Genomic DNA, 20,014 nt, shown 5'->3' with positions numbered 1-20,014 from the left:
TGAGTTGTTAAGTGCTCAGGTTGATAATTTAACAATTGGCTTTCATGAGCCTGTGTTCTGACAATCCCATGAATAAAGGGATAGAAAAAGCGATTGGACCTATGATTTAACTGTTAAAGAGAACTCCTAGGTGAGGAGAGTCCTTTTTTTTTTTTTTTTTTTTTTTTTTTTTTTTTTTAATCAATGTAGGTCAACAGCTTTTTGTAAGGGTGATACAAAGTAAGACTTCTAAAGTTCCAATAACACCAACTATGTGACACAAGAGCAGGTGAATCATTTTCCTTTTCAGACAAAATTTTAAGATGACTCTAGTTTGTTAAAAATTCCACACCATTCATTTAACTCGTTCATTTTACAGATAGGAAAACAAGAGTCACAGAGACATGGAATGACATTTTCAGTCACATTAAAAAGTTAAGCAGCAGCAAAGTTGGAATTCTACCCTTGATTCTGACTACAAATCCAATTCTTATATCCTCTAAAGGCAGCAAATACCTTGTCTTCCAGATCTTTATATTTCCACAGTCAGGCACTTAAATGATTTGACATTTAACATGACAAAATAAAGTAGATTTCTTATAGTTAATTCAAGAAAGTATCCATATGCTTCCATTGTACTTAATTTTTATTTTTGAGATATGGGTGGAAATAATTTTGCTGGGGCTTGAAAATATCACTACTTCTATTTTTGTTGCAACAATATTCATTGTACTAAAACATAGTAAGCAATGATAAGCATTTAATAGAAGTATGATTGATAAGTTAGTTTGAGGTCCAATAATGAAAAAATGGGCTCTTATACAATATAGCAATTTTTTGTTTCAATAATGAACCACAGTTACAGTGAAATTCATTTATAATGCAACTTTTTATTATCCAAATTCAACTATAAGTCAAATAATGTTATCTTCATCATAATAAAAATAACCATGATAATTAGTTTGTTACTACAGTACTTCAAGATTTTACATATTGATTTCCCAAATTATTCCTATGAAATAGGTAGCCTAAATGCTATTATCTTACATTTTTACAGATGAGGAAACTATAAGTAGCAGAGAAGTGACATGAATATGTCAGAGTAATGTTTAGTGAACATAAGATACAGAATTACAAATAAATGGAGGTTAGAGATTTCCACCATAGTTTGTTTCACATCTGAATTAGTTGACCAGAAAGAGTTCTCTTATCTTGTCAAGCTGAAGATGACTCTACTTATAACACTGAGTTCTAGATTAAAATGAAGGTCATTTTACCATCTGTAAAGTGAAAACTTTGATGGGATTGTGAGGCGGGATGCAAGTGTAATAATGGCTTTCTTGAGTTCCATTGGCTTCAACCAAGAGCCAGATGTTCAAAGACAAGATAATATCATCAGGGAAACAATCAGCAAATCTGGCCTCCCTTATGTCAGGTATGATTATGGAGATGCTGAGTACTGGAGATTACAAATATAAATGTGAGATAGTCCCTGCTCCTTAAGATGTTGTATTCTTTATCAGTCTTGATTTCTTGAAAAAAATATTTGGTCTTTTCAGGATTGAAGTGGTGATCCATTGATACAGAATAGTCCAACATCAGGATAAATAGGGTCCAAAGTACAACAACCAGAAACAAAGATACAGAATTAGCTAAGATTCAGTGTGCTAAGTGTTGATGGGTTAGTTTGATACCCACTTAATTATACGTGCACTTAGCAGTCACAGTCAAAATAAGAAGGATGGTGATATGTTTCTGTGATACTCTTAAGAACGTATCTTGACTAATGTTTTATAAGAGGAGGGATAGTTAGTGAATTTCTAAATTGTATTTCTTCTATATTTTTGTTCCTTGGGTAATTTGAGTGTTTTGGATTTAAATATAAAATTGTATCTTCTCCAGGCCTTGGTAAAGACAAGTTGTTTATATTTCATAAATAGGTCTGAATTTGACAAGATTTACATTTAATATGGATTTTAAAAGGGAAGCAATGCCATATGGTAAATAGAGAGCTGGTCTCACAGCTGGGAAGACTTAGATTCAAGTTTAGCTTCTGATATATATTGGCTTTATGTTCCTGTTCACTTTCCTGAATGTCCCAGTTCTTTAGGTCAAACAAGAAGCCAAATCTAGATTAAAATGGGGAAAATCAGGAAATACTTAACAAAATAAATAAAAACACAATAATATTAATCTGTGGTTTTCTAAGTCAATATATCACCTGCAAGGATCCTTATGTATGGTTTAGTGAAATCCTTTTCTATTTAAGTTTGATACAGCTAGGTGGCACAATGGATGGAGTGCCAGGCTTGGAGCCTGAAAGACCTCGTCTGGCCTCAAACTAGCTATGTGACCTTAGGTAAATCACCTAATTCTGCCTCAATTTCCTCATCTGAAATGAGGGGGAAATAGTAAACCATTCCATTATCTTTGCCAAGAAAATCCCAAATAAGGTCATGAAGAGGTGGACACAACTGACCAAAAACAATCCCTGATCTAGGCAACGCTTTAAAATCCTGAGTTGCAGTGAATATATCAACTTCTATTGGTAAAAAGATCTTCCCCTCTGGAATACCTGAGAGTCCCTTATACCAATGAAATCATAATTACTGTTTTAAAAAAACAAAATAGAGCCAATTCAAAAACTTTTGTTTTAACATTTAGCTTTAAGACTGGAAGTGAAAACAAAATATAATTCATAAATTTTCTAATTGTTTTCTCCTGCTACAAACATTAGTCAAAACCTGATATTAACAGTAATATATATACACATGCGCACTTATGTATCCTGTGGGCAATGATGTAAGTAGACAAGAAAGAGGTTGAGAGTATAATATATATTTTGAGGCTAAAGACAATAATGACTAATGTCTACAGCAAGGAAGAATAATGAGTGAATCATTAATTATGATCCTAATTACCTTCTGCTGCCAAATAAAATCATTTGTTTAAAGTAAGACATTTTCCTTTGATTAAAGTCAATCTCATTAAGTGAAATGTGTCAGTCAGGGAGTGAGCCCACAAACATTTATTATGCACTGGTTATATGCCAAGCAAAGTGCTAAGCACAGGGGATATGAAAAAAGGCAAAACTGTGGTATCTGTTCTCAAGGAGCTCACTTTCTACTGGGGGAAGCAACACAAGAACAATTATCTACATGGAAACTAATTTCAAGAGAAGGCACTCACAAGGGACAGGGAATGGTCAGTTAAAATAGAAAGGTTGTGAACTAAGTTTTGAAGGAAGCCAGGAAAGGAAAAAGGTGAGGAGGGAGCAAATTCCAGGTTTGGGAGCAGCTAGTGAAATCCAAACATTAAGGACAGAAGGATATGGAAAAGAGGAAAGTGTAATAATACTAGAAAGGGAAGAAAAGACCTGCTTGTGAAGGACTTTTTAAGCCAGAGGACTTCATATTTTATCTGAGGTAATAGGGAATTAAAAAAAAAATAGGGGTGTAGGATGTCATGGTTAAATCTGTGTTTTAGAAATATCACTGTTAAAAGTGAGTGGAAAATGGATAGGATGTAGTTCAGAGATGTTGCCTACAAGTGACCCCACCCATCCAGTCTTCTCCAGCAGATTGTCCTCTCTATCATCTCCACTTCCTCACTTATCTTCACTTTCTGCAAGTCTACTGGCTGCTTCTTAAACATTTTCATTTCTCCCTTCTTTAAAAACCTTTACTTAATTCATCCAACTTTTTCTAGCTAATGTTGTCCCATAACTTTCTTCCCTTTAGTGGCTAAACTACTTGAGAAGTCCTTCTGCTTCCTTTCCTCTCACTCTCTGTAATTTTTGCTAGCTTGGCTTTTGACTTCATCATTCAACTGAAATTTCTCTTTTCACAATTACCAATGATTTCTTATTTGGCAAATCTGTGACTTTCTTTTTCCACTCCTCATCCCTCTTGACCCTTCTGCAGTCTTTGACATTCTTCTTGATAATACTTTTCTCTCTAGATTTTTTTTTTTTTTTAACACTGTTCTTGTCTGGTTCTCTTCCTACCTTTTTAACCACTTTTTTCAGTCTTCTTTATTAGATATTCATCCAGCTTGCATATACTAAATGTAGGTTTTCCCCAAGTCTTGTTCCTGGATCTTTTTCTTTTCTCCCTAGGATATTTCACTTGGTGACATCATCAGATTCAATTATCATTTCTATACTGATTATTCTCTCTTTTTTTCTTTTTTTATTTATTTAATAGCCTTTTATTTACAGGTTATATGCATGGGTAACTTTATAGCATTAACAATTGCCAAACCTCTTGTTCCAATTTTTCACCTTTTACCCCCCACCCTCTCCCCCAGATGGCAGGATGACCAGTAGATGTTAAATATATTAAAATATAAATTAGATACACAATAAGTATACATGACCAAACCGTTATTTTGCTGTACAAAAAGAATCAGACTCTGAAATATTGTACAATTAGCTTGTGAAGGAAATCAAAAATGCAGGTGGGCATAAATATAGGGATTGGGAGTTCAATGTAATGGTTTTTAGTCATCACCCAGAGTTCTTTCTCTGGGCGTAGCTGGTTCAGTTCATTACTGCTCCATTGGAAATGATTTGGTTGATCTCGTTGCTGAGGATGGCCAGGTCCATCAGAACTGGTCATCATATAGTATTGTTGTTGAAGTGAATAATGATCTCCTGGTCCTGCTCATTTCACTCAGCATCATATACTGATTATTCTCAAAACGACGTATCTAGCTCTAACCTGTCTCCTAAACTCTAGATTTGAATCTCTAGCTTATTGAACATCTCCAATTGATGTCCTACATACATTTAAACTTAACACGTCTAAAACTGAACTATTTATCTTTTTCCGAAAACTATCTCTCCCTTCCAAACTTCTATGTTACTATCAAGGGCACCACTATTTAGCACCAACATTCTCTGAGTGCCCCAAACTCCTACATATGATTCTCAACTCCTCATTATCTCTCAACTTTCTCTTTCCTCCCCAATCCCATCTGTTGTCAAGGCATGTAGATTTGGTCTTCACAACATGTGTGTTATACTTCCCGTTATTTCATCAGATAACTGCCATTCCCCGGATGCAGCCCTGCGATCATTTTATGATAGAGGTATTGCAATAGCCTACTAGTTAGTCTCCCTACTTTAAGTTTCTCCCCACTCCAAACTCCATTCTCTACTCAGCTGTCAAATATTATTTCTAAAACACAAGTCTATGTCACCTGCCTATTTGATAGTCTAGTGACTCCCTTTTACAAATATAAAATCCTGTTTGAATTCAAAGGCCTTCATAAGCTGCTTCCCCCACCTGTCCAGTCTTCTTATACCTGAAACCCTTCCATGTATTTTATGATTCTATGGCATTTACCTTCTGGTTTTTTCTCTAACAAGACACTCCATTTCTTGACTCAGGGCATTTTCACTAACTGTCTGCCATGCCTGTAATTCTTTCTTTCTATTTCTGCCTCCTGGCTTCCCTGGCTCCCTTTATAGGTTGATATTCCACCTTCTCAAAGAAGCCTTTCTTGATACCCCTTAATGCTACGGTCTTTCCTCTTTTGAAATCATCTCCAATTTCTCTATTTGTGTCTTATTTGTACATAGTAATTTGAATACTACATGTTAACTCCTTGAAGGTTTTCTATCTCTAATTCTTACCACAGTGCCTAGCACATTTTAGGGGCTGACCGAAGGTAGAGTGACCATAGATTTGCCAATAGATTGGGTATGCTGGATTATGAAACTGGGTTGAGGATGACAGTAAGCAAAACTGTGGGTTTGAGGAACTGGGAAGATTACTGAATAACTGAAAAGTGCACCTCTAGAATAATAGAAAAAAAGAGAGGAGAGAGAGAAGATAATCAAAGAGAATCATTTATGTTTTGGGCATATTGAGCTTGAGGTGGCTATGGAATATCCAGTTTGAGATGTTCAATAAGGCAGTAGGTAATGGAAGGTTGAAAGTCAGGAGAGAGATTAGGGCTATATAAATGTATTGAGAATCATCTGTATTGGAGATAATAACTGGACTCATGGGAGGTGATAAGATTACCAAATGAAGTAATATAGTGGAGGTGAGATGGAATGGTGGGGGCTTTTAATTTTAATTTCATATGGCCTTGAATTTCAGAGTAGGACCCTCTATTTTCCTGTTCTGACACTTGCAATCAAAAGAGTTTTACTTAAATTAACAAATGATCATTTTTTATAATAAACAGAATGTCATTTCATTAATTTTATAATTGTTTTTCCTTGTCTCAGACATTAGTTGCTATTCTATCTTTATATATAATACATATGTAAAAAAATGTTAATTACCAGACTTGATTACAAAGACTTCTTCAAATCAGATAATTTAGAGCCTCCTCAGGTTACCATAGAACTATCTAGGACCTTTGCCTGACAAAGCCTGCCTTGACTGGGTGAAAACAATTTTTGATTGACTCAATCAGAATAGAATGTGAACAGGCCCTATACACCAGTTTGAATCAATAGAAACTGTTAAATGAATCTTACCCTAAATAATTTGTATAAAAGAGAGGTTATCTCAGAAAAGTTGTTATGGAAGAAGAGATTCTAAATGTTTGGATTGAGATGCTGGAACTAATGTGAAGGAAAAAGAGGACTAAGTTGAGGTAGAGAATGGATATACACAGGAAAGTCATTGACTCTACAGAGTGCTACAGCACCTTGGAACCCAGGCTTAGGGAACATTCAAGAAAAACCCAACTTTCTCTGTTAATATCTATCTATAAATGTTATAAATTTAAATGCTTCCTATAAACTAAATTTTGTCTCAACCACAAATAGGCCAGTTGGTGCAGATGATAGAATGACAGGCTTTGGCATCAGGAAAACTTAGTTTTCTGAATTAAAATCTAGTTTCAGACATTTCCTAGTTGTGTGACTCTGGGCAAGTCATTTAACCCTTTTTGCCCCAGTTTCTTCATTTGGAAATTGAACTGGAGAAGAAAATGGCAAACTACTGTGATATCTTTGCCAAGAAAATCCCAAATGGGGTCACAAAGAATTAACTGAACAACAAATAACTGAACCTCTGTCTAAGATATAAAGATTGTTTTCTCAGAGTAATTCTGATTGAATACAGAACTTTTCAACCAAAATTCCCTAAAAGAAATGGGAACCAAGTAGACTTTAGTAGCTACTGTATTGCCTATAGTTTTAAAATGAGCTAAGTATTATAATAAGGTATGTTCCATAGATATTGGGAAGTAGTTCTGGTATCTTATGTAGGAACTTTACTTCTGTACATTGGATGACCCAGCAATGAAAAAAATTAGTGTTTTGTCATAGCAATGACTCTGTTATCTGATTGATGTGAGTCTACTTTTAGTGTTGAAAATTGAAATTTATCCAGACTTCCTTATTTTGTCTTTGTTCTCCTATGAATCATCCACAGGGATGACCACTCATTACACTACAGTTCTTGGTCTACCTCGTTTTTCATCTAGAATTTGCTGCAGCTGGGGAAGAGATACATTTTTTTCTCTTTGAGATTTACTTCTGATTACTGGATATTTTTTAGAGACCAGGTAGGATATTTATGAAATCATAATTTAAATGTTTGTATAAATATCATGACTTAGATGCTCATTATACTTTCTTTTGATTTGTATTCATCTCTTAATATATGAGAAAAATTCTTTTTCATTTAGAGATATTTTGGGCAAGAAAAAAGAGAATAGAGATACTTGTTAGAATGATTTAGAATCTAATAACTGAACAATAGTTGAATAATTGAAATAAATGATAGTTGGGTCGAATAATTAAATAATTGGGATTATAATGTATTTTCTTTTTTAAAATGTTTTATTTTTCCCCAATTACAAGTAAAAACATTTTTTAACATTAATTTTTTAAAGTTTTGAGTCCTTCCCTATCCCCTCATAAGCAATTTGACATAATTTATACATGTGCAATCATGTAAAACAGTTCCATATTTGCCATTTTGTGGAATAAAACTTGAACAAAACAAAAAAAAAATAGAAAAAAGTGAAAAATAGTATGTGTCTCTCTGTATTCAGATACTATTTATCTTTTTTTAAAATGTATTTTCAATAGTCATCAACTTTTTAATTTGATGAACTAAAACATATAATTATATGTTTAGCCTTCTATATGTTATTGTCTATAAACTAAAAAAAAAAGCAAGTTTTATACTACATTTAAATATAAAAATAGACCTTATAATCTTTAAAGCAAATTAATGTCACATATAGTCTTCCAGGGAAATTCTTTCTACCAAAGTCCTTGGTATTGTCAAATGGGTCAACATCACAAGTGGATCTAGATATGGTCTTATTGAAAATGAGAAAATAAATGCATTGCCATCTGCTTTGCTGCTGCTCCCAGTAGACCAGGAAGCTTTTCTAGGGGCTGTCAAGTTAAACCTGTTTTGTGTATTATCTTTCTTTCGGAACATGATGTCTTCAAGAGCAGGAAACATTTGCTTTTATGTTTGTTTCCCCAATTCTCAGTGAAATGTTTTGTATATACTAATAATTTAATAAATTCATTTTTTTCATTAGCTAATTCATTTATTCATTGTGTCAAGTTTTCCACTAAGGCAAGCCTTATAAATAGGAAAGATTTTTTTTTTTTGAGGCAATGAATGAGAAGTGCCTCGTGCTCTCCTCCTCTCTCTTGCTCTGTATTTCTCCTCTTGTTTGTCAATCCCTAAATTCTTTAACATTTCACTGGGCAAGTAGAAAAGTAAAAGCTTTAAGTGACAAATATCTAGAGAAAATGACACAAAAACCAGGTGATTTAAACCTCTCCTCCTAGCCAAGTGTCACCTCAGTCATCAAAGATAAATGACTGAATACAAAGCAGTTGGGGCAGAGGAAAGATGCTTGAATTGTAAGTCAGAAGATCTGGGTTGGAACCCTCATTTTGTGACTTATTACTTGTGTGACCTTAGGCAAAAGAATAAAGGGGTAGGGACTCTGAGTATCAAGGTGGGGATGGGAGGGAAGATGAGAATAGACACTTATAATCAGGGCACTTGCTTCCTGGTTCTGGTTGACTATGTAGGAATTTTACTTCTGTACATTGGATGACCCAGCACTGAAAGAAGTTGGTGTTTTGGCTTGATGTGGTAAACCGTGAATGGTTCTTTGTTCCTACTCTTCCCTGTGATACTGGCAAACTGGTGGGTGCTGTGTGAAAGAAGAGAAAGTTCCCAGTTTAGATTCCCAGACTTTGACACTTCAGGTAGTATTGTGTAAGTGCTAGATTTCAAAAGAGGGGTGGGGAAGAGTTGAGTCTCTCCACCCCAGCATTATGGCAACTGTAATCACAAGGCACCAAGTGCAGGAATACTCAAGTTGTTTGGATAGTGCAAAGCCAGGGGAAATGTAAAATTTCTAGTTTAGTTGTCCTGTAAACCACTGGTGTCAAATATAAATAGAAATGGAGCCACTGAACATGGATAATGTGGGCCACATATTTAGAAAACAGAAAAAGTTATCTATTGTCTTAATATTAATATATGAATAGTATCTATGTCCCATGGTATTTTTTCTTTGTTAAATATTTCCCAGTTCCATTTTAATCTGTTTTATTGCTAGTTGCATGTTTGAGACTTCTGCTATAAACTGCTTTATATTCTTCTGAGATTTAAATATCAATATATCAGTAGTTTAAATTAAGTTACTGAATTCTGGTTCAAATTGTTCTGTTAATGCTTGCTGTGAGTCTTTTAGATTCAGTGTTTTTGTTTTGGTTTTTTTGGTTTTTTTGCTTATTTACCTATGCCATATCTGGTTCACATTGAACTCTGAGTAGCTTTTTAGTTTCCTTTTAGTGAAACCAAGGATATGAGCTATAGTCTAACCTGTAAATAAATTGTTCCTGAGGTGCTGGAGTGCAAGAGTAGGGTTTAAAAAATGCATGAGTATGAGGACAGGAGTCTACCTTTCATTAGCTTAGTCTCCCCAGATTAAACCTGGATTTCTAGTTGCATCTACTTGCCTATATGTGTAGAATAGGGGCTGGGTACAGTACTTGAGTTCCTGTGAGCCACACAGTGATTTCTCACTGTTAAACACTAGAGAAAAGATAATGGTTTCTTCATTACTGGAGGTATTCAAGCATAGATTAGCTAATTATTGGGAATGTAAAAAGATTCTCAGTCAGGCACAGTTTGATCTTTTGCACTAGCCTCTGAGATCCCTTCCAGCTCTGTGATTCTGAGATTTTCAATTTTGCCCATTTTTTCTTCACTGGTGTGCAGAAAAAAAAGGATTCGAACATGGAAGTATTTATTTTTTTCATGTGGACATGTACACAATCATATGTGTATCTTAGCAAGGAGTTGTTGATTATGAGTAACTACAGTGAACAGATACAAAATAGCTCTATTATTCTAAGCAGCCCTATGTTTAGAAGATCTAAGTTCAGAGCTCAGACTATTTAGCGCTAGAATCCAATTCCATAATTCTAAAAATGAGGAAATTAAGGGCTAGAAGAAGGTAATGACTTGTGTTAAATCACATAGCTAATAAGTAGTAGAATGGAGATTTGAACCACTTCAAATGGGGATTAGAACCTAGATTTTCTTATTCTTAAACTATTGTTCTTTCTACCATAACACACTGCTTGCTGCATTTCCTAATTAAGAAATTTTCTCCTTGCCTTTTTGCTTGGTTGGAGATTTTCAGAGGCTCATTAGGCTTGGCTTTCACTGACATCCTGATTGATGGGCTAGAAGAAGGTTGAACTCCATTCTACTCTCCCCTTTCGGAACAAATCCTTGTTCAGGGAGAAGATCTCTATTGTGTCCTGTGTAGTTAATAGTAAGTCTAGTGGAAACACTGTGCTATGTGATGGGAAGACTTTGACCCATTCCCCAAAGAAAAGAGACAGCTGAGACACTATGTTCAATATTTTTCTGGGTTGTTTATGTATTTGGTTTTAAATAAATATTTAAGGCTTTGGGAAAGTGCCTGTACTTGTAGTACAAACTATTCTTAAAATAGTATCTTCTTCTTAGTTGCTATTCTCTGGGTTTCTTGCCAGATTAGAGAAAAAAAAATCTATTGGAGATAAGATAAATTCTAGTTGATATGTAAATCTGGAATTTTGTCTGCTTGCTTTTCCCAGCATTACCATGGGATGAGGTAGGATTGATCTGATCTCCTTGGAATACTAAGGTACCTTTCTATGTAATTTTCTCTTTATCTTTTACTTCTGTAAGAAGCAGTGTGGCGTTTGGAAGGGAGTTTGGCTAGGGAGCTCGGTTTGGAGGGATGAAGGTCTGGATTCACATCCTGACTCTGACACTCAAGTGTGTTACTACCCAGGGTAACAATTCACTTATCCAATATAAACCTCAGCAACTCAGTTATCTTCAGTGGTTAAGGTTTTAACCCATGGTGATGAGCTCCTAGATCACTGGTATTTATTTTTGTGGAACTAGGAAGGATACACACATCTTTAGCACTCCAAATTTTAAAAGGGTAGTCAGCACAATGCAGTAGAAAGAGCTCTGGATTTAGACTGCGAGGAACTAGATTCAAATCCATTTTTGACACTATATCTGAGTGACCTTTCCAAGTCACTTAAATTCTTGGGATTCAGTTTCTTCATCTGTAAGAAGAGGAGTTTGGACTAGATGGTGTTGGATTAGATGATGTCTGGTATTTCTCCCAGCCCTAGATCTATGATCACATAAATATTTTCCTGATCATAGGAGACAATCAGAACAAACATAATTATCTTTATTTATTTTGGAGGCAATTGGAGTTAAGGGACTTTACCAGGGTCCAACAGCTAGTAATCTAAGATCATATTTGGATTCAGGTCCTCCTGACTCCAGGACCAGTGCTCTCTCCACTGTCTGGATTATCTTTATTTTAAATACAGAGAGAAGTAGCCCAAGAACACACAGCTAGTAAGTGTGTGTTGGAGTCAAGTCTTCATATCTCCCTATAACCAGTCCAATACTTGTTTCATTATATGACAGTGTCATCTCACAAATGTTATTTTATTTTACGATTACTAATGTGAAAGCCAGCATTCGAGTTCATATAGGGCTTTATATACATTAGATGTGTGTGTATGTGTCCTCGCAGCAACAATACAAGGTAAGTAATGTCAACTGATTTTTTTCCCACTTTCCAGATGTAGAAACTGAGGGGTTAATCTATAATAGTATAGAATGAAAGTACTTGAGCAGAATTTATATTCAAGTCTTCTGACTCTGAGTCTGAAACAGGACCCTCAATGTCCTATATAATCCAAGCACTCCCTAGCACAGGAATACCTGCCAATGTAGGTTTTGGAATGTCTTAGAAGGAATGGGGGCTCATCTTTACTAGGTGTGAAGTACAATGAGGTGGGGTAGAATAGTGGAAAGAGCAGGGAATTGGAGCCCAAGGTGCCGAGTTTGAATCCTACATTTGCTGCTTCATAGTTGTATCAAAAGTCATTTCTCTCTTCCTCTCTGTTTGCTGTCTGAATTTGACTTGATAATCTCTTATTTTCTTAGCAATACTTAACCCAGCTAAGAGAGCCAGGAACCACTTGATGTACTCAGGGCTATACTCAGGAAACAATCCTTCCATTACCATGTTCTAGATAGGGTAGTGCAGAGGGTTTGGTTTCCTGTTCAGTTGTGGGATGGACTGAATGACTCTTGGCAAATCATTTCTCTGTTTGCCTTAGTTTACTCAACTGTAAAATGGAGATCATAACAGCTACTTCTTAGGGTTGTTGTGAGGATGAGATATTTGTAAAAAAAATTATCAGCACAGTACCTGGTACACAATGGGTGCCCTTCCCTCCCCTCCTTCCTCTCCCCTTTCCTCCTTTCAAACTCTGAAATACTATGCACCCTGAGAACGCATGTCCTGTGTAGTATATAAGGCCATGGATATGTGAGAGAGTTTCCATGAACAGTTGTTTGTCAAATGTAGATTAAATGTTATGTGTGTGGTCCAGTTATAAAGGCCAATTGGCCTTTATAACACTGTTTCAATGGGAAAATCTGGGATTTCAAACTTTCTGCTCATTTTCTTGAAAACAATTAATTTATACTTTGGGAACAGTCTTTATTTAGAAACATGGAAGGGGTCAAGGGTTCTTAGTTTCTTCTTATTCAACCTTAAAGAAAACAAAACAAGACTCAACCCCACCCAAAGACAATTAAAATATTCTGGACAGTAGAAAGGAACATGTTAGTGAGTTGTTTCTTTTGAAACAAAGATACTGGAGTGGTTTTGCCATTTCCTTCTCTAGCTCATAAGGCAAATAAGAGACTTGGCCAGGGTCACAGAGCTAGTAAGTGTCTTCAGACCATATTTGAACTCAGGTCCTCTTGATTCAGGGCTGGCACTCCATCCACTACACCACTGAGCTGCCCCAAGAAAGGAACATACCTCGGGCTTAATGTCAGCTCACATTTAGAAAGCTTAATGGAGAGGTGATTGACCATGCTAATTTAAAACAAAGATTAAATTAAAAATGAACAAAGTCGAAATAAACAACTAAGAACTAATTATCTCTCCTACCCCTACCAACTACTAAGTTCTCAAATTTTCTTTTGTGCCAAATCCAGAGGTGTTTTGGAGAGTCCAACTTGAAGTGACTCCCAAAAGCCAATGGTTAAATTCTCATCATGAATATTCAGATAATATTTTGCTGCAAATCAGAACTTAATTTATTGTTTCACTGGTTGTGTAGACTTAAGAAAGCAATGGAAAGAAAATATTAATAATGCAGATTACATTTAGTGTATCATGAGTAAATTGTTTTTTTTTTCCCAGAGAGCTGGTTTTTAAACAATTAAGCAATCCTGCCAATAATCTATGCAAACATATTGTTATTGAATTGTGCTTTATTGAGCTTCACAGATAATTTTTTCTTTTTTTTACAAATTGAAAGTTTGTGATAACCCTGCAGTTGAGCAAATCTATTGGCACCATTTTCCCAACAGCATGTACTCACATCATGTCTCTATCACATTTGAGTAATTCTCACAATACTTCAAACTGTTTCATTATTATTATATTTGTTAACAATGAACAGTGATCTCTGATGTTACTACAGTAATTGTTTTGGGGCTCCACAAACTGCCCACATAAGACAGTGAGCTTAATTGATAAATGTTGTGTGATTTATGACTGCTTCACTGAACAACAATTCATCTGTCTTTCTCCCTCTCCTTGGGCCTCCTGATTCCCTAAGACATAACAATATTGAAGAATATTACATAAACTTAGTTGATAAAGCGGCAAGAGGGTTAGAGAGGATTGACTTCAATTTTGAAGGAAATTCTACTGTGGGTCAAATAATATCAAATAGCATTCCATGCTACAGAGAAATGTTTCATGAAAGGAAGAGTCAATCAATGTGCAAACTTCATTTTTTTTTTAATTTTAAGAAATTGCCACAGCCATCCCAGCTTTCAGTAACTACCACCCTGATCGGTCAGCACTCATTAACATCGCCCTTTCACTGCAAAAAAGTTGTCCTTTGTTTTCTAAGAGGATCCATGTCATCAAGGTGATGTTTTGACTTGTGCATGATTTGGATTTAAGTAAGGCAGGTTGTGCAAAGTCTGCAGCCTCACTTTCTCTTCCAGAGTCATCAAAGTCCAGTGTCAGGACTGACAGTCAGAGTGACTGGTGAGGACCTGTGATGCAGTGGATGACCTTGGTTTCTTCAATGTCTGACTAAACTCTAAGGGCTTCCCAGTGCCTGCTCAGCCACTCTCATGGCTGATGGAACAGATGGTTCTCATCTGATCATTCCACTGGGAGAAGTCTTCCTGTACTTGGTGTGGGCATCTCCTAACTCAGATACAGGTTTGAGGACTGTCAGTTACCTTCAACCTGTTTTAACCTGTCTGAGGAGATGGTTTGCCAGGGTGTGGGCACTATGCATGCAACAGTTTCTTGGAGCCATAGAAGACAATTGGGTGAGTCAGGTGGACAAGCAAGGAAGATGAGCGTCTGTGATTTCTGGCAAGCCCTCACAGCAAAGCAACTAGTCCTAACACCTCATACTCCAAAAACATTATGACTGCTGAAGACTCAGATGTTTACCATTTTAAAGATATAATACTACTACATACTTAATAGATTACAGTATAATATAAATATAATTTTTCAATGTACTGGAAAACCAAAAATTCAAGTTTCACTTTATTGCAATAATGTGGACCCAAACCTAATGTATCTCCAGGCTATGTCTGTATCTTTTCTTTTAACAGTCTTTAAATTTGGAAGGAGGTAAATTATAATAGGGTGTGTGTGTGTGTGTGTGTGTATGTATGTATCTATATCTATATATCTTTTAAAGAGATTTGCAAAGTGATGTTCATCACTTGATTCTTACAACTTGATCCTGCCTCATTCCCCACTCCAGTCCATCCTCCATTCTGTTCCCAAGATGATGTTCCTAAACATAGGTCTGACTTTGTTACTACTCTAGTCAATAAATTCCTATGGCTCCCCTGTCTTCTCTAGGATTAAATATAATTTTTTTTACTTTCAAATTCTTCACAAGTTACTTCACAAGTAATACTCCCTCTTCCAGTCTTATTATACTTTTCCAGGTATTCTTTAATCCAGTGAAACTAATAGCATCCCTCTTTCATAATCTAACATCCTTCTTCCAGTCTTGTTACACTTCTATAGGTCTTCTTTGATATAGTGAAACTAACTAATCTACTTTCTGTTCCTTTAACAAAAACATCCATTTCCAAACACCTGGCATTTTCACTCTGTCTCTCGAGCTTGGACTGCTCTTTCCTCTCAAATCCACCTCCTGGCTTCCTTCAAGTGTCATCTCCAATGCCAATCTCCCTTAAATTTAGTGTTCTTCCTCTGCCTATTTTTTCCTATTTCTCTTGCATATAGCATGTTGTCTGCATGTTTTCTCCACATTACACTAAGAGATCCTCAGGAGTAGTGGATGGTCTTTTGTCTTTCTTTATAATAGCACAGTGCCTGGCACACAATAGATGTTTAATCAATATTTATTGACTGACATCCCTGAAAAGCAGATAATAAAAAAAAATCATTATTTTTATTTAGCAGAAGAAGAAACTAAGGTTCAGGTACTTGCCAAATTCACACAGCTGATAAATATAAGAAGTGTATGTTTTGAATCTGAATCCTCTTAACTCCAAGTTCAATACTCTTTTCTTTGCACCCTGTTGCCCCAACTGAATGGTTCTGCTTTAAACTCATGAATATACTTTTCGCCTTTTATCTGCTAGCATTACCTTTAGTGATATTTGTGGTATATTTATCACCACCCAAATTAATGCCAAGTTTATTACAGCTTAAATTGATGGTAGAATTAATTAAGCATTTTGAAAGCTATTATTCTGTGTGAACTTTCATCATGTTGTTGTTGAATCATCCTCGTCCTGTCCTAGTCTTCTTGACTCCATTTGGGGTATTTGCAGAGATATTCCAGATCACTTTACAGATGAGAAAACTGTGGCAAACAGAGTTAAGGTGATGTGCCCAGGGTCATACAGCTAATAAGTGACTGAGGCTAGATTTGGTCTTCCTGAATATAGGACTGGTGTTCTATCCATTGTATCTAGTTATCTTGTATGTCCTTCCAGTCAGCCTAGTATAAAGAGTTGTTGCCATACTTTAGACAAAACAGTAGTGTGAAAAGTATGCTCTTTTTAACTTCAAATTGAATAGAAATTACAGATTTTCATTGTAGAATTATAGTTTGAGATATTTTTTCAATATAAAAAGAGATAGCAATTTTCATATAGCACTTTAGTAATGGAAGGGAAAGCTACATAATTCAACTTTCTTTCTACCCAATGGATAATTGGGAAATACGTCAGACAAAAATGGTACTGGACCAGTCACTCACCAAGCAATTAATAAACACTAAGAATATGCTTAGGGTTGTGCTAAGTTCTGGGAATGCATATATTATAATGCCAGAGAAACTAAGGCAAGATAGAGATGAGAGAGTTTTTAATATTTTATTAATTGGAGAGTATAATTAACTGGACAGGATTCTCATCTCAAAGTATCCAGTGATAAATGGGAGAATCCCAAATCTTTTTATATCTTTTCAAACAAAGGAGGGGAAAGAAGTGGGAAACTTCTCCACAGATCCATTTGGTTCTGTCAGGATGGGGGGAGGCTATAAATTCTTAACAAAAGCTAGAGTCAGGATGTCTGAATAAACAGAAGTAAAGATGTCAATGAGGTATCCGGATAGTCTTATCTTTTGGAATATTTTAGAGGGGGTAGTGTCATAAATTCTTGAGGGCAGAAGAGTTAGGAGTCAGGAAGTCTCATCTCCCCCTCTTCTTGAGTCTCACATTGACAATTTATAATCTTAGAGCAAATGGTCCTCAGTCTTAATGGACTAGAGTGGGGTTTTACATCTAAGGGGATTGAGGCAGAACAGTTAAGGAAACTGAGAGAACAATTCAGGGAAACTCAGGACAATAAGGGAAACTAGTGCAGGGAAACTGAGGTAGAACAGTTCAAAAAGATTGTGGCATAACAACATGAGTAAAAAGAAAAGCCATCCCTGCCCTTAAGGAGGACAGGCCCTTAATGGGGAAAACACATACTTGGTGATGATTTTGGCAAGGTGTAAAGGTCAGCGTTGGAGAAATAAAAGGGAGTGAAACCTTGTAGGAAGGGAAGAATGAATCTAAAGAACTCAGTGATGGTGGTTAGATTGTACTCTATACCTATGGATAGATTTCTTTCCCTTGCACTAACTGTTGTCTAGCTTTCCATCCTATACATGTGCAGTTAATTATCTGAACATTTCTTAACTTTTTTCAGAAGTTTAATTCAAAACAATTCAAGACTTAAAAAAAATATTTCTATTCAATCTATTCTTATTCAAAATGACTCAAGTGTTCTAATTTGCCAGGCTCTTTTTGCATCCTAACCCTGCCATCCGATGTTTTAGCTACTCTCCCCAGCTTTGTGATATCTGTATATTTAATAACCATACAGTCTGTGCCTTTATCCAAATTTAAAACATTCAGAGTAACAAGACTAAGGAAAGACATTACTCACTTCTCAGAATGACTATAATACTCATTATAAAACAGATCTTTTATTTTTTTTTGACTGGCTATTTATAGAGTTACAAATCTATATAACTATACTGACATTGAAAGTATTAAGAGTTGTAATTTCTGCAATATTTTAAGGTTTGTGAACTGTTTTATACAAGATGTTTCTCTTCTCTCTCTCTCTCTCTCTCCTTTGTCGTGCCACAGTTCCCTTTTATTGTCCCGACTCAGTTTCCCTAATTGTCTGCCTCAGTTTCCTTAAATTGTCCTGCTTAAGTTTCCTTAATTGTTCTGCCTTAGTTTCCTTGAATTGTTCTGCCTCAATCCCCCTGGTTGCAACCCCTCTTTTCCACTCATTAGAACTGAAATAATTAGGGCTGTGGAGATGTGGCATTCCAAAAAATAAAACTCCAGATGTTCTATCTCAGATACCTAATTAATATCTCTTAAGTTTTCAGACTTTCCTGGCTCTAGTTGGACATCTTCTAAGTCCTCCCAATTTGTAAGAATTTATGGTCCTACCTCCAACCTGTCAGAACCAGATTGATGGTCCCTGCCTGGAGATTCTCACTCACCAGAGTTTGGACTTGACTCTCCCCACCACCCCCCCTTCAGTGTACCCAAGTTTAGTGTCATATATATATCACTGAGAACTCACATTCGATGCTGGATGCTTTGAGACATCAGCCCTGGGGGGCAACATGCCCCCAGTACAATCTCTCTTCAGAAATCCAAATAAAATATTAAAAACTCTCTAATCTCTATCTTGCCTCAGTTTCTCCTGCATTACACCTTCTCTCTCTGTCTTTCTATGTGTCTCTCTGTCTCTCCTCTGTCTCTGTCTTTCTCACTCTCTCCCTTCTCTCTCTCTCCTCTCTCTGTCTTTCTTCTTTCTTTGTCTCTGTCTCTCTCCTCTCTCTCTTCTCTCTCTCTCTCTCTCTCTCTCTCTCTCTCTCTCTCTCTCTCTCTCTCAAATCATGACATTTGTAATCAACACTGAATATAATTTCAACATTAAAATAGGCATATTTCTTTTCTGAGACAGTATTTTTGGGATGGAATAATAACCAAAAGGAGAGGTATCTCATAGCTTTGGCCTGGGGGAGAGATCTGATGCAAATTTGTAGTGGGTCCAAGAGAAAGATATTTGAAAACTAAGTATGGGAAAGAAGGGAAGTGCATTCAATTGGTCAATCACTCCTTTATAACTTAACTTCCTTTGCCAGATTGAGACTACCTCCATCAGGTCAGAGGTAACAGCTAGGTGTGAACAAGGCCTGGATATCCCTACTGAATGACAGGTCTTACTCTTGAAGACTTTTAGGGAGGCTGTGTATTTTGGCTGAAGGAACGTAGTCATATCCTGCGGATTCTATGTAAAATAGCTGATCACTTTAGAATTTAGGAGAGTTCATTGGCAAGCTGGGAGAGGACAGTTCTAGGCAATACAGCTTGGGGCCGGTGAGGGGGTGGGGAGGAAAAAGTCTGTGTACCTCCTTTCGTTTTCCCCTTGGCCAATGGAGGAGCTCCAAAATTCCAGACAGAGAATTTGGATGGATTCATCGAGACCTTAGTAACATTACTGGGCAGCTATGGCTGGTGGTTGTGTCTGCTTTGGGAGCTAAAGACCGAGGAAAGGTCGCTTTAAGACTACAAAAAGCCTTCCAGAAAGCTAGATACCATGTGTAAGGGAACTTCGTGAGTACCCTGTCTCTCCCCCCTCCCCCCCAAAAAAAGGTGGGGGTGAGGGGAGAAAAGGACTTCCAGCAGCTGGATCGGTGAGTTTCCCACTTACTCCAAATTGTGTGAGAAAAGGTCACAGATTTATGGGGAATGCTTTTTTGTCAATTATTCTTGAGATACCCACCTTAGTAAATAACTCTTTTGAAAAAAGCTAGTTAAGCCTGGCTGACTAATTGCTGTCAGCTGAGAATCAGGAGGAAGAAAGTTCTCCCTTGGGACTAGATTTCTACAGAATTTGCAAACTGCCCCCAGCCCTTCAGGATTAA

General features: G+C 36.3%; 1 protein-coding gene across 5 annotated transcripts in view; it reads left to right on the top strand.

Moving 5' to 3' along the window:
- Window positions 1–1,338: 1,338 nt before the first annotated feature.
- CLIP4 (CAP-Gly domain containing linker protein family member 4) overlaps window positions 1,339–20,014 on the top strand; it is a 126,104-nt gene continuing 107,428 nt past the window's right edge. For 3 of the 5 annotated variants that reach the window (XM_031951319.1, XM_031951309.1, XM_031951311.1), the window contains exons 1-2: window positions 1,339–1,414; window positions 7,380–7,512. The gene's annotated coding sequence lies outside the window, so the exon portion shown is untranslated. Of the gene's footprint in view, window positions 1,415–7,379; window positions 7,513–11,083; window positions 11,134–19,572; window positions 19,784–20,014 lie in introns of those variants that run through there. The other 2 variants (XM_031951312.1, XM_031951315.1) reach the window with 2 other exon arrangements.

This window comes from Sarcophilus harrisii, chromosome 2, assembly GCF_902635505.1.
Source record: "Sarcophilus harrisii chromosome 2, mSarHar1.11, whole genome shotgun sequence".
Classification (NCBI taxonomy): domain Eukaryota; kingdom Metazoa; phylum Chordata; class Mammalia; order Dasyuromorphia; family Dasyuridae; genus Sarcophilus; species Sarcophilus harrisii.
This window is presented reverse-complemented; position numbering and strand designations above follow the sequence as displayed.